Here is a 15348-nt window from a genome sequence, read left to right as displayed (position 1 = left end):
CACACACACACACACAGAAAAAACAGCCCTGTGGTGAGTGTATCTACACGCTTAATTTGAGGTCTCTGAGCAGAGTGGTGTTTTTGTGCCGGTGTGTTTAATCGTGGGCGACTCTTCTTCTGTTTTCAAGCGCCGAGAGCTCATTTGCACAAGCAACAATGCTTCCTGCCAACCTGTGATTTTGTTTGTTGTCATGGCTATATAGACAGCAATATGTTTTCCCAGGAAAATAACTTTCTTTACAGTACATCAGAAATGCCAGTAAACTATGAATTCATCTCACGTTGCTCATTCCACTGTAACATCTGTTCTATTCTTGAAAGAGGTTTTAATGGTTAACTGACCTGACATCGGTGAGTTGACATTTTTCTCACTCATTAAGTGACTCCTGTTAAGAAATGGATTAGCTGCTTCGAATTCATAAAACTGGGAAGGTCCAGAATTCTAAGTATTTAATAGGCATCATTAGATCATTAGATTTTCAGGTCAGAAACTAGCGGACCGAATGAGCCGGGGATTAAAAATTGTGAATAAAAAGCGGCCAGAGCCTTTATTTTTCCTCTGATGTCACAAGTGATACAAACTGACGCTTGTTTCCCTGCTGTGTACTCTAAGTAACTAAAAAAAGATGGGACCAGCATTTCATGACTAAATGAAATGAAAAAATGTCGTCCTGTAACAGTGTCCTATGAGGGTTGTTAAAACCGATTTTACCCCTGCATTAAAAGAAATTGCAGCCCGCTCATTCATTTGAATAGAACCAGTCCATGAAAGCAGCGGGGGTGCCAACGCAGGGGAAAAGTTAAACCAGGGTAAACCTTTGCTGTAACGTCAGCGGCATGGTGTTGTGCTGGCCAATCAAACGCATGCAAGCACACATTGCTGGTAGATTGCTTTGTAACGTGAACGAGTATTTCTATGGTTCACCTTGCAACCGTCATGACAAAAGATAGAATATTTCCAGCCGTGATAACTTTACAGAGTCAAAAAAAAGATGTCTGAAATAACAATAAACCAGAGCACGTTGTTGTCCCATTTCGGAATACTGTATGGACAAGTCAGACCCTCCTCCACAGCGCTGTGTAAGAAGGTCTGGCAATGCGAGACTAATGCAGGACTGATCTTCCACTTAAGGCCGTGACACACTAAACCGATAATCGGCCGTCAGACAGTCTGGCGAGGTCAGTGACTTGAGTCTGTTCCGTGTGTCCCATGCCATCGTCCGTCGGAGGGGCTGTCGCCCTTCATTTTGGCCGACCTGACATGCTCGGTCGGAAGGCGGGCACTGCCGGCAGTTGGACTCAAATGTCCAATCTGATTGGTGGAGTGCTAACCCGGAAATGACGAGCGGGATGAGTGTTACTAGAGTCTCTCAAAATCTGACAAAAATCTTTTAAACTGACCTTGGTCGGTCTGAAATGGAGACAGATTCAGCAACTTCACGGCCTATTTCTCTCTTAAAATGTTTTCATAAACACATTTTGGGGAATTATTTTAGTAAAATATGAGATCGTATTCTGAACGAGCAGCCATGACAGTCTGGATTTGAATTTCCAGAGAAACTAGACCCACATGACGACTTTGTCCAATCAGCTGCGGGTTTTCATTGTTGGATGACAATACAATACAATTGGATTAGCGCTGCCTGCTGTTATGGAGACTGCATTACGCCTGTATTACGTCTCGTCGCTTTGGTGTGTTCTCAGGAACTTTCTTGACCAACTCAGGGAGACTGATCAGTCCAACTGCCTTTTCTGGCGATGGTCGGCCGTCGGGTCGGTGTGTCAGGGGCTTTAGCCGTTCTCTAAAGCAAACTGCAACCAGACTTTGAATTAAATCATGGTTTGTTGGTACATTTCTTCAAATGGAACGAGGGATCTTGTTATCAACAAACTTTGAAAGTCGTCCTAGAACACTGCTGTGTGAGTCTCTGTAATGTCATGCAACGGAGCACATCTGTGTGTGTTGATGAAATGATATGGCTGATGGCCTGCAGACCGAGAGGGAGATTCAAACAAAAGAGGGAGAAAAAGGAAGAGAGGGGGGGTCACACGTGTGTGTTAGACTCACTGTGTTTGTGTAACTCCTGACAGTCTGACGCCGCGTCTAAATGTACCCGGGACGGGATGTTGTCTCTACTGTCTATCTGTACACACTGTTAGAGAGAGAGAGAGAGAGAGAGAGAGAGAGAGAGAGAGAGAGAGAGAGAGAGAGACACACACACACACACACAATGCACCTGTGGCCAGCATTAGAGCAGTTTCAAATGGTCGATTACATCTCACTCTCTGTGTTTGCCTTTCTTCTTTCTCTCCCATTAAACCTCAAGCTCTCCATCCACTTTCCTTCTCTTCTGTCTCCCCCCCCCCCAGCCCTTTCTTTCCCCTCTCTCCCCTTATTTGTCCCAAGATCAATGACCTCTTCTTTTACTCACTCTCTCTCTTTTTTGTTGTTTTTGTGTGTCATTGTTCCCGCTCACATTTTCCACCTCTTCTTCTCTTTTATTCTATCTCTCTCGGTTCTAAAATTACACTCTATATCCATTTGGCTCTCCCCTTTTTCCATCTCTCACATTAACTCCATCTCTCTTTCCTTTTCTCTCATCTCTCTCATTTTTAATCTATTTCACCCCTCCTCTCTTTACTTTTTCTTGATCAATATTTTCCTCCTCATGGTTCCCTTTTTTTATTTCTCCCTCCCATCACTCGCTCATTTTCCGGAATGCAGCGCAGACGCGCCCGGGGTTAGTCCTAGTCCACACGTACACAGGTATATTTTTAAACTCGTTCCTTCGTTCGTTCTCAAAAACATCCCGTCCACACATGAAAAACCTAAACCTAATTTATGTGCAATTCTACCTAATATTTGAGTTTACAAATAACAGAAATTATGAACTATTTTGACTAATCTAGTTAAGATCATGGGAACTTATGTATAGATGAGTTTAGTCAGGACACTGAATTGTATTCATTTCAATTTTCAAAATTCAAAATTCAATGACAATAATTAATTATATTTGCAAAGAGCAATGTATGGAATCCATCCTTTTTTTGTGTGATAATTTGTTTAAAAAGAAACCCATATTTCTGATGTAGACATTTTGAAAAGGGGTAAATCTAGTTGCTGGTTGAAGAAGAGGGTAAAGGTGCTCAGAGTGAAACGGACATTCTGATGAAGGAACGACATTCCAAGTGTCGGTTGAAGGAGAAGATATTCCTCTCTCTTTTTGTCACTCTCACATCTTCCTTTCTCTGCCCTCAGTTTTTCATCAGGTCTGCACCTATCGACAGTTTGAGTAATGGAGTATTGAACATGATTAGATGAAACTTTAATGATCTCAGAGGAAAAATGGGATTGCTGCAGCGGCAAGAAGAAAAACGATACATTGAATAAAAAGGCAGGCTGGATTTTGTGCATGCATCTCAACACCTCTGTGTGCATTATTTTGTGTATGTCAGATATATTGAGCAGACATATGGATGAATAATGTGCAAAATGTCTTGCATGATTACGGTAATGGGCAAAGAGCCACAGTGTAATTAGCAGAGTTTAGTTTGAATTGTTAGCAAACAACGTATACATCCAGCGACCTAATAAATGTAAGTCCAATATTCACTCTACTTTTATTCTATATTCCACTTCATGGGATTGCTCCGGTGCCGCCAGAAACTACCTCCCTCTCCCTTTGTGTTGTAATTCTAAACTCCGGTGGATTTCTGAGGACTATGGTTAACTGCTCCTCAGATCTCTGCAGGGTAAATCCAGACAGCTAGCTACGTAACGTGTTCCACCAAAACAAGTTCCGTCCCGAGGCTTTTTTGCAGCAGCACATCAGATCAGTCTGGTGCTTAGCGCCACGCATGACTACTGTGATTCGTTTAAGGAATACATTCATTTGCAGAAATGCAAATATAACCTGAGCATGTTTTTCTCCCATCACGGAATGCTGTGTGGAGTTGCCAGACCCTCTTCCACGCCGCTGTGGAGGAAGGTCAGGCAAAGCAAGACTACTCTGGTTTTAGCTCTTGTTTTGTCTCCACCAACATCTGGTCCTTTAAGCTACAAAATTCTCCACTGTGTTCACCAGCTAGTTGCTAACTGTGTTCTGTGGCTAAAAAGAGGTTGAAGAGAGCGTTGACAGAGAACCAAAACAGTATAGTTGAGGGCCTTAGCAAACTAAGTGCAGTTTAGACACTTTTCAAAGAAAATCAATGAAAGTAAAGACAGACAGTCCCGGAGAGAGGCGTCTTCTAGTAAGGACCGTTGTCTACCAAACACCATGAGGAGATGCTGGAGCGATATGGAGAAAATCAAATATCACAATATTTGTATACAAATACCTCAATATCGATACCACAATATTTTAGTGTCGACTATTGGTGGTTTCAAAAAAGTTTTACACAACTGAGATTTTTGATAAATAATCATCAGTAATGTGGATGTAATGACTAAGTGGGTAAAGGTCAATTATAGAACAGTTACAACAGTCTGGTAAGATGACATCAATTTACTGTAATGCAGCCTTTAAAAGACAACACGTATGCCATATGGCGATATGACAATATCCAAAATCTAAGACATTGTATGTATTTAGTCTCATATCGATATAATATCGATGTATTGCCAAGTTCTAGCTGGAGGGCTGGGGTTCCTATGAAAAACATTGGAGTTGAAATTTGTATTTCAACTGTATTTCTGTATCCTGCATGCTCAGTTCCAAACAAGACAAGAGAAACATTAACCCACACAGCCATATGATATATAAAACAACATCCATAATGAACAAAAGAGAAATCAACTGGAGTAAAATTGAAATCAAGGATTTTTCTGTTTTGTGCGGCAGCAGCACTCCAAGGGATCATATCTGCTACATCTCAGATTGTCTTGTTAACCGTCTCTGAGGAAATGAATATGCGTAAACATTGATGTAAAATCTGACATCGGGCCAAAGGAGTATTGTAGCTTCTGGAAGTAAAAAAATGAAATGTCCTGAACTGGAATCTGAATCCAGACCTGTTGTACTTTATCCTGCAGTGTGTTGTCGTTGGGCCAAAGGGATCATTTTCCAGAAGCAAAGTTTAAATAAAAAAAAAAAAACTCTTTTATTTATATTCATGGGGAATTTAAAGGACCCCAGGGCTGTTGAACTCCCTCTAAGTAGTGTTTTGGTGACCACTGGAGTAGATGGCCATTTTGGAGGAGTATTGAGAAAAGGAACATTTGTTGCGTTATTACTTAACCCTTGTGTTGTCTTCCCGTCAACATTAAAAATCAACACTTTTGCGGCTTTGTTTCAATGTTTGTTACTCTATTTGACGTTTTCAACACTAAGTTATTAACTTTAGTTTCACAGTTATTTTTGGACTTTATGGTCAATAAAACTCATTTATAGGAAATTATACCTACTGTTTGAGTTAGTAGTAAAAGCAGAAATTAGGAATTATTTAGACTAAAGGAAAGTATGTTGATGGATAATGACAGACTGGAATATGTCAATATTTACTCAATACTATTTCGAAACCAATTCAATTTTTTTTTAAATGCTATAAAATTGAATGAGACAACCCCAGGGTTGTGTGGAATCAATAGGGTAATTACTATTGGGTAGTTAAAAAGAACAGTGATATAGGAGACGGGTCAATTTAACCCGAGGACAACATGAGGGTTATTTGATGTTCAAAACATCTTTTTTATTGTTATTTCTTTTTTACCATTAGACCTTTGCTATTAATGTTCACATAAAGTTTTCAAAAAATGAATTATATTGCTGGACTGCCAGACTGCTTTGAAGGCGGGGAGCTACATATTTTGGGTGTTCTTTATGAAAACGACAAAAAAAAAAGGACAGAAATCTAATCAATTGATACACACATTGCATTTTGATTCATGTACAGTTATTGTTTGGCAGCATTGCCACATCAGCCTGCTCTGCAGAGAAAAATGCACTGATCCCACATTTCTGTTGCAAACATTTCTTACTGCTTCACATTAAACATGTTAAACGAGTGAAACATGGATAGGACTAGCCTCAGAAAACGCAAGCGCAATCATTCATCAAAATTGCATTTACAAAACAAGAGAACGTCATTTTGGAAATTCTTCACCTGCGGATGATTTTTCATTTTTGCTCTTGAGAAATTGAACAAGGAGCTGCCACAGAGAGCTGGGAACAGTACGCCTACAGCAAGGTGACCCACTTCCCTGTCCTGCTGCAACGTGGGAAACTACTTTCACTATGAGCAGCATGAAATCAGATTCCACTTAAAAGTAGTGTTGACTGATTTGTTATATTTGCAAAAAAAATTGCAATTCACATCTTCTCTGAATGTGTTTATTAGAAATTTACCAACCAGCCAATGAACAAGCAAAACATAAACTTGAATAAGAGCATTATTCTAAGTTCATTTTGTCCAGAGTCTGGCTGTACCGGACGATCCAGGGGATTTTAACGGTAGTATTTTAAATTGGATGATGATTTTTTCAAGCAGTTTTGTTAATTGGGGTTTTATTTACTCAAGAAAAATAGGCATTTTTGTATATCAAATTGTCAGAAATAGGAAGCAAATACATAGAAGGAAACACAGACCTGTGCATAGTCACCTGAGAGTGTAGTATTAAACCGCACTTGCTATTACCATCTTAAATGTCGGTGTTGATAAATCAACCAGGACTAAAATCTTAAGGATTACATCTTTAAGGCACTTATCATGACTGTTGATATGTTTGCTTCAGTGACCCATATTCCCAAACCCATTTTCAATTCAATTAGCATGGAGCAGTTTACAGACAATAAGCCTTGAGCCTTCGGGAGACTGGAGGATCATTTTCCCGCTGGTTGGTTTTCTTTCTCGAGTAGCTGTAAGCAAAAGTTATACATAGTGCTATCCGACATGGCAGCATGTCCCCTCTTAACCCACACTCTAAAACATAATCCATGCTCTGCGAGAATGTCTTACAAAGTCCGTTTTAATTTACTTAACTTATTTTTTCCACAACGGCAGCTGCCAGATTTGTGAGCACTCGTGATTTCACCTCACTGCTCAGAGCCCGACTGCCTGCCAGCTACTGCCTCAACCAAGCTGACAGAGAAGACGGTTTGTTTTTTAATGAAATTCAAAATATACTGAATGATACTGAGAGGCATTTTCCTTTACAAAAGCCTTTCTTTTTAAGATTATTTCTGGTGGGTTTTTTTTCCCTTTATTTGATAGTGACAGTAGATAGACCGGAACGGTGGGAGAGAGATGGGGGGGATGAGACCCAGCAAAGGGCAGCAGGCCGGACTCGAACCCGGGCCACTGCGAAGGACTCAGCCCACATGGGGAGCACGCTCTCACTGGGCGAGCTAGAGGTCGCCTCACAAAAGCCTTTTCTATTCTGTAGAGGAGAGAGTTTAAGTTTTCTTTTTCTTGCCTGAATTTATTTTATTATTGCCCATGATCCTGTGACCAATTGCATAAATGAGATGCAAAAAGCTTAAATTATATTATATTTGTTGGCAGTACCATGTCTGGTATGTACAGTACTTATTAAATTATGGTACCATGAGACACATGTATGCACATTTATAGCAAATAAGATGATCATTTAGATTTCAGCTCTGGCAGTAAAACATATTAACCTTAATTCCTATATCTTTTTTTATTCTAGCATTTATTATTAAAATATTGTTTTTAAACCACAACTCAAATTGGAATGTTCTTTGAAATTCCAATGCAGTGTATTTTAAAGCCATTTGATTCATATCAGGTACGGTATGTGTAACTCAGAAGAGTTCAAAGAGGAAGATATTTTGACCCTCTGTCCCCTTATGTCACTCAACATTACTAACCAGAATAGAACAGACCAATCAGACGAGAAAAGACAAAACAGGAAGCGGCACAGGAAGCAGCCACATCCTGGCAGCAGACTGGAGCTGGCAAACATGCACTCCCACACACACACACACACACACGTTTACTTTACATGTAAACTAATGATGAGGACCCTCATTAACATAAAACCTTCCACACCCCCAAACTCTAAATCTATTATACTTAACCCAACTGTTACTATTTCTAACCTTAACCCCAGAACCAAGACATGATGCTCAAATAGACGTCAAAATATCCTCACTTTACAAGTCTAAAAACATCACACACAGATAGAAGTACAAGACCACATACTGTACATACACTCAGAGAAAAACTGACATTCTGGTTATACTATTATTATTTCAAAACATTCCCAACTTGTCAAATACATCGGCATGGTCAGTGGAACTCAGTGTCCGATACTAACGGTGTCTGTATGAGACCCACCGGGCTTTCAACTGCTCGCCCGAATGGGGAGGATAGTAAAAAGTGAATAAGTCCGCATAGAGAGGGATGGGTCAAACAAACACAGGAATTTCACCCTGGAGGCTGTTGTTGTGAAGCAAATTCCACTATTTAAAAAAAAAAAAAAAGAAAAGTGGGGCTTTTAGAACCTTTATTTGATAGGACAGATAAAGGCAGGAAAGTGGGAAAGAGAGGGGGGGATGACATGCGGCATAGGGCTACGGGTTGGAATTGAAACCCTGGATGCCGCGGTAAGGACTGAGCCTACCAGGTGAACTACCAGGGGGCCCCAATTCAACGTTATTTCAACTGTGTGTGTGTGTGTGTGTGTGTGTGTGTGTGTGTGTGTGTGTGTGGTGTAAATTGGTGGGCGGACACTCTAGTTACCAGCTACTGTATCTGTCAACGGACATAGTCTCACACACTCACCAATCTACACACCCACACATACCCTCGACCTAGACATTCAGAGAAACAAATGCATACTCCCTCTCTGTGCCTCTGACACACTCACAGACACAGACACACACAGACACACACACACACACACACACAGACACACACACACACACAGCTCTGGTGGGATTAGTCTGGCAGGCAGCGCCTCAGAAATGAGTGGAGGTTTTCTGCAGCCCGTCATTAAAACTGCTGACACCTCCACATCCAAACCTCCACTGGAATATCATTTGTCTGAGGTGCAGTCAGCAGCCAAGGACAAACCCCCGAGTACCACCGACACGGTGCTAAACACTTTTTATTGCACAAGACAGCAAGCGAAGGCTTGGCTGGTTATGATCTGTGACTTATTGATGAGGAATCATTGACCAGCTGTTTTATTATTAGAAACTGGCAATTTGAAAAAGAAGGAGAAAATGACTACCCCACACAAACCACTGGATCAGAAAAACACAACACAGATACACCCATAACAACATATGGTCAGAATTTAGTGGTTGAAGATGGACTGTTTAGGGACATTGAGGGACAAAATGAAACAATACTCTTTTGTCCTAGCTGTGGGAAATAAGTTCAAACATAACTTAGTGGTACAAATTGAGTTTGCATTTGCCAATGTGCTTTACTGCAAAAGTCGGGGGGGGGGGGGGGGGGGGGGGGATCAAGTGGACAAAAATCTGGAAAATAATAATAAATAACAACAAAACTTCCCCTGTCATCACCGCCCTTTCAGGTAGACTACAAAAACACAGGTGCTCAGCTAAAAGAACATAGCATCATACATCATGTCGTGTATACTGGCTGCTGCAGAGAGGAAACAAAACCACAAACACACACAAAGTGCCTCATTCATTTCCCTCCAGACGTACAGTAACAAGCTCTGGCAATCTGATCAGAGCCAAATTAAGATTTGTCCAATAAAGTGCGATGCGGGAAACGTCGCAGGAAAACATGGCGCTTTTATTGAAGTCATTAATTTTCCCTGCAGGGTGTCAGGACGAGCCTACAAGGGCTTTGAAACACGGACGACTGCACGACCACCCAAGCATGAAATGAACAGCCAAGATTAACTACCTGCAGCCGTCAACTTTCCCTCTGTCTCTCTACCTCCAGCCCTGGTCTTTCCTGTTCCCATTCTCTGTTTTCTTTGACTCCCTTTATTCCTTCCACTACACTCTGGTCCTCATGTCTTTTCCTCCGTCGTGCTGATAGCTAACTTTCTCCGTGCACCTGATGGTGATGGAGTGTCAAGTACAGACAAGCTGGACGCATTAGGAGGTTGAGTTGTAGCAAATTAACCTCTACACAGGGCTTTTGTAGAGCTGCATCGTAAGCTTTGTCAGAGCTGACTCTGCAACTCTTCAACTACTTACTGTGTTGGGGCTGCCGCAGCTACGATGGACACATTCCGGTTTATGGTTGGCGTCTTAAGGCTCTGACACACCAACCAGACGGCCGACCGACCGGCAGAAAAGGCAGTCGGACTGAACAGTCTCCCCGAGTCGGACTGACCAGTCTCCCCAGGTCGGACTGACCAGTCTCCCCAGGTCGGACTGACCAGTCTCCCCGAGTCGGACTGACCAGTCTCCCCAGGTCGGACTGACCAGTCTCCCCAGGTCGGACTGACCAGTCTCCCCGAGTCGGACTGACCAGTCTCCCCAGGTCGGACTGACCAGTCTCCCCAGGTCGGACTGACCAGTCTCCCCGAGTTGGTCTAAAAAGTTTAAACAAACCGAAGCGATGCCGACTTTTTCCCCGACTTAAAAAAAAAAACCCAGCCGAGTGGATGAACGTGTCACGTGGGTCTGGCTTCTCCCGAATTTCCCAGCCAGACCGTCATGGCGGCTTGTTTCGGAATACAAGCTCATATTTTACTTAAATAGTTCACGAAACGTCTTTCTGAAAACATTTTAAGAGAGAACTAGGCCACGCAGTTGCTGAATCTGTCTTCATTTCAGACTGACAAAGGTCAGATCAAAAGATTTCCGTCAGATTTTGAGAAGTGTTATTCGCACTCATCCCGCTTGTCATTTCCAGGTTAGCTCTCCACTAACAACCTCCACCATGATTGGTCATTAAGTCCGACTGTCCGACCTTCGATTAACATGTCAAATCGGCCCAAATGAAGGCCGACGGCTGCTCCGGCTGACAACGTCACAAATCACACCGAACAGACTCGAGTCACTGACCTCCAGACTGTCCGACGGCCAATTATTGGGTTGGTGTGTCAGGGCCTGCGTCGGCCGTCTTATGGTACAGCAAAAACTCCAATCTTTCGATTCATTTTGAATGGGGGTAGTGCGTTTAAGTTTATGCGGGTGTTGCCGCAGGGAGGACTTTCATAAAAACGCAACGGGTCTGCTGCGAAAAGTTGAGACCGAGAGAAACACAACCCCCACGTCATGCTGTGGTGGCCAATCATGTAACCGAAGATCAGACTTGTCAGTGTGGTTTGAGGCGGTGTCAGAATCCCGTCCAGTAAACATCACTGCCTCTATCTCTGCCACAAGAGAACACTACAAGGGTAAAAAAACAAAACACAAACACTGAACTGCCCAGAGCTTTGAGTAATAGCTGAACAAAGCACTCGCTATTTCTCGCTAGTCTCTTTTCTTTCTCTCTCCCCTGTATATATAATAAGCTGCGTTCAAAATCAAAATCTATAATTGATCTGACCGAAAACAGTAATTGTGAAATATAAAGTCTACTTGTGCATTGTTAATAAGCTAGTAAAGATTGTTGATAGTAAAGACAATGTAGACAAGTAGTTTGTTGTTTTAATAGAACCAGGCATATTTCAACATGACATCATGACTTTGCGTAAATGTACAACTTTCTTAAGCCAAGTGGCGTGTTATCTGTATGCATTTTAAGCTATCCGCGTGTATACGCTGTACACAGCGGGCGTACAAATACACGCCACACACCCAAAATAACATTGGTATATAGCCTACTGTAGTGTTCAATTTCACACGTAGCATTCTCACGTGGAGCAATTAACCTCTCATACAATGTAACTGTCCATTAAAAAATTACTTAGACGAGGAGGGGGTCAGCTCAGGTCACTATGACAAAACACACCGATCACTTTGGTCTTGTCAATGGAACCATTTGGTCCCTTTTTAAAAAGTAGACTTTTCATTCAGAATCTTATTGGTGTCCATTTCGGCGTCTCGCGCTCGCCATCCACTCGAAATGTAACGTTACTAATCTCCCAAATAAGTGTGTGCAGCGAGCCTGTTGTTCTGTGTGGTTGTGGTGTTGTAGTTTTGTAGTCATGTGAAAAAACTACAAAGTTTGCTACGCCAAAAAGAACGTTAATCTCGGGATAAAAAAACGACGCCGTTAAAATGGGTTTGCGTCAACGCTGTTAATAACGCGTTTACCTGACAGCACTAGTGTTCTTATATGAAAACCATGGACGTACCCGGCCCATAAAGCCTGTGTGGGTTGTGACATACAGACATTCAAGTCCCTTCTTGGGGCAACAAATCATCCGGCAAACCCAGCCAACTTTGCATTTGTGACCCACCAGCATTTGCATCAGAGTCACTCTCTAATGACGATGTGAAGCAAACTGTTCACTGGCACGTGCTTGTCATGTTAGTACAAATTTTCATTTCTGTATTTGCATAATTTGCAAAAAGCAGTAAAAGTGCGTGGGCTCCAGTCTGTGGATTGAGTTTGGCATTTGTCGTGGAAACTTAAGACCGAGTGAACACAAACAAAAGACAAGAAAACATGAGGACTGAAGCTTGACTTTACTACTAGCCACTATTATTGATTTCCATTACAGTAATTTCTACAGAGGATGACAAGAAAAAAGGAAAAAATGTTGATAATGTAGATCATAGGTAATTGTTGGCTGATTCTTTGTCCAGTTACACAAAGGATCAAAGCTTCTGTTATCGTGTCTCCGACCTATTCCTTATCAGGCTCCCTTTGTTTCATTTATGACTTTGTGTTACTGTAAACAGCTGGTCAGCAGAGGGTTTGTGGATGTAGATGCTGATTGATTGAGTTTAGGCTTCCTGGAGCCTGATTTAGAACTAGGCAGTGAGACACATGAAAGAGGGCTACTACTCCGTTTCTTGTAGAGTGATAAGATCTCTGCAGCATGTGGCCCAGTCTGGCACAGCACCTTAAATTCCTGAAATATTTCGCACAATTATTCATGTGACAAAGCAGGGAGGAAGAACAAGTTCAGGCTGTGAACAAGGGCAGGTATAAATCTGAAAAGTCATGGAATAGTTTGGGGAATTCAAATCCGTTTCGCTCTACAAAAAAAGTTACCAAGGGAACTGGACTTGTGTTTTTTATACCTGTTTCTTCTCAGCTGTGTCTGAGGTCAGGGAGTTCAAAGTCAGGTGTACACCAAAGTAGGTTTTGTATCTTGTCTGCACCTTTAATCTTAGCTTAAATAAATAATTGTGATAAAGTTGAAATTATGAAAATATTCTATCGTTTACAGCCATACATTCCCATTTAGAAAAAGGAAAGGTGTGCCATCAAAAATAGATTTCTTTTCATTTTTTATCTGTTTTACAGTAGGTTGTTTAGTCAATACACTACATGTAACTGTCTCTCTAACTCTCTCACACACACACAGACACACACGCACACACACACACACACACAGGTGAGACAGTCACATGATGACAGCGTGGGTCCTCGGGCTTCAGTCTCATGACTCAGCTCAGCAGCTGATGACAAACTGGAAGCTGTTATCATGCAGCCGCTCTCTGTTGTCGTGCTCTGCTGCTCTCAGCATCGCCGTCATCCTCTCTAACGTGTTGTGGTGACAGACGGCGTGTTCCCGCTGCGCCATAAGAGCAACACATCCTGTCCTGATGATTATTTACACTGATACTGTCGTACGTGTAGTCTTTCTCACTGGTGACCCGTTGTGGAAAAACTGACCCACTAAGAGAGTTTATTTTGTTGTTCCTCGCAGATTACGGTAAGCACTATACGTAGGATTATTATTTTTAAAGCATCCTGGTGTGGTATTTTACATAGATTGCAAACTGACTGCATCAGCTTTCTTTAAATAATGATTTAACTGCTGGAAGGAAGGTCTTTTCATAAAACTGAGCTAGTCTGAGTCTATACAGTAGAATGGCACAAACACTTTTTGATACTGGTGCTACATGACAAGATAAGATGGAGAAGAAGCTGGCATATTACCATTCTCTCAAAAGGTAAAAATGCCTACAACTACCAGAATGCACTGCGCCACATCGGACCATAAACCTTTTCGCTGGTGGGTGACGGGGGTAAGCTTGTCAGGCTCGTCCGTATTGACACAGAATGGTAGCCGGCTGGTAACAATCTCGTGTAACAGTTGAACAGTAGGCTAAAAAAAGGTCCAAAAGACATTTTAGGCGAGAAATAGGCAATGCAGTACCAATCTTATTTTTCTTTAGATATACTGTATGTAAACACACGCCCCTGTAGAAGAAGGTATACGGGTGTCCAGCACACCGTTACAAAACCATGTTTCGGTTTAAAAAAGAACATGCAAGACTCGAGATACTCGTGACAGACTCCACTGTCCATACTTTTTTTAATTTGTTACTCAAGGAGCAAGGATTCCAGGGTAGTACAGACAGCAGGGGTAGTTCAGTGGCTTTCTGTACACGACGCCTAATGCCTAGTCCTGTTTCAAATGAGCTCATCTGTGTTAGTAAAAACTAAAAGTTGCATTCTTCCTAATTTCATTCTAGGTAATTTAGTCCAGACTAACACTCAATAAAAGTAGTAGCCAGTGTGTGAGTAAGCCCTGACTGCAGTACGCTGATCGTGGCTCAACGTGGGGGGAGCTAAACGTTTGACTCCGCACACTTGCCCAGTAGCAACCGGAAGAGACATTCATACAAAGGATCACATCTCAGAAAACACACACCTCTTCATGAACAGGTGGTGTTCATCAAGTTGAAACAAGCAATTTACGAAAAGTTTGTGCGACTCCGATTATTTTCACTGAATCCTACATGGAACATTTAAATACAAAGTCTCACTATAAATAAAGCAAGTGAGGTTTAGGATGTTCTCAAGCTGGCCCATTGTTCTTGGAACTGTGGCCTGCACGATTCAGGGAAAAATATGATTCACAATTTTTTAGCAGAGAATTGATATCACGTTTCTCTGCCGCAATTTTTTTCTCACGAAGGATAATGTTTATTGCACACATGAACCATGACAAAACAAAACAAATTGGCAGCACCAAACATAGATTTATTTTTGGCACCTATAGCACATTGCGCCTCACCACAAGCCTGTAACCATAGAGGCTTCAACGAAGCGAAGGGACAGCATTGCAGCGTTTTAACCCTTGTGTTGTCCTCAGGTCAAATTTGACCCATTTTCAGTTTTTTTAATCACAAAAAACGGCCCCTCGAAATAAGCTGAAAATGTCAACATTAGAAATAACAAATAACTTTGGAAAAAACATCAAAGACAAGAACCCACAACATTGAAAAAGTGACAAAAATGTAAGAAAGAGTGATAACCTTTTTTCCTGGTTGACGGGACAACAACACAAGGGTTAAACCTATTTCATACAGTCTATGTT

At 41.8% G+C, this 15348-nt stretch overlaps 1 protein-coding gene and 1 long non-coding RNA gene across 2 annotated transcripts in view; one reads left to right on the top strand and one right to left on the bottom strand.

Annotated features, from left to right (window-relative positions):
- The window catches only part of gpr4 (G protein-coupled receptor 4), a 56209-nt gene that overhangs the window by 12583 nt on the left and 28278 nt on the right, over window positions 1-15348 (top strand). The window lies entirely within an intron of this gene.
- Window positions 7180-15348, bottom strand: part of LOC116687007 (uncharacterized) — a 14017-nt gene continuing 5848 nt past the window's right edge. The window contains exons 2-3 of the long non-coding RNA XR_004331445.1: window positions 10829-10831; window positions 7180-7367 (exon numbers count right to left, since the gene is read on the bottom strand). This is a non-coding gene — a long non-coding RNA (uncharacterized LOC116687007). The remainder of the gene's footprint in view (window positions 7368-10828; window positions 10832-15348) is intronic.

This window comes from Etheostoma spectabile, chromosome 3 (assembly GCF_008692095.1).
Source record: "Etheostoma spectabile isolate EspeVRDwgs_2016 chromosome 3, UIUC_Espe_1.0, whole genome shotgun sequence".
NCBI lineage: Eukaryota > Metazoa > Chordata > Actinopteri > Perciformes > Percidae > Etheostoma > Etheostoma spectabile.
This window is presented reverse-complemented; position numbering and strand designations above follow the sequence as displayed.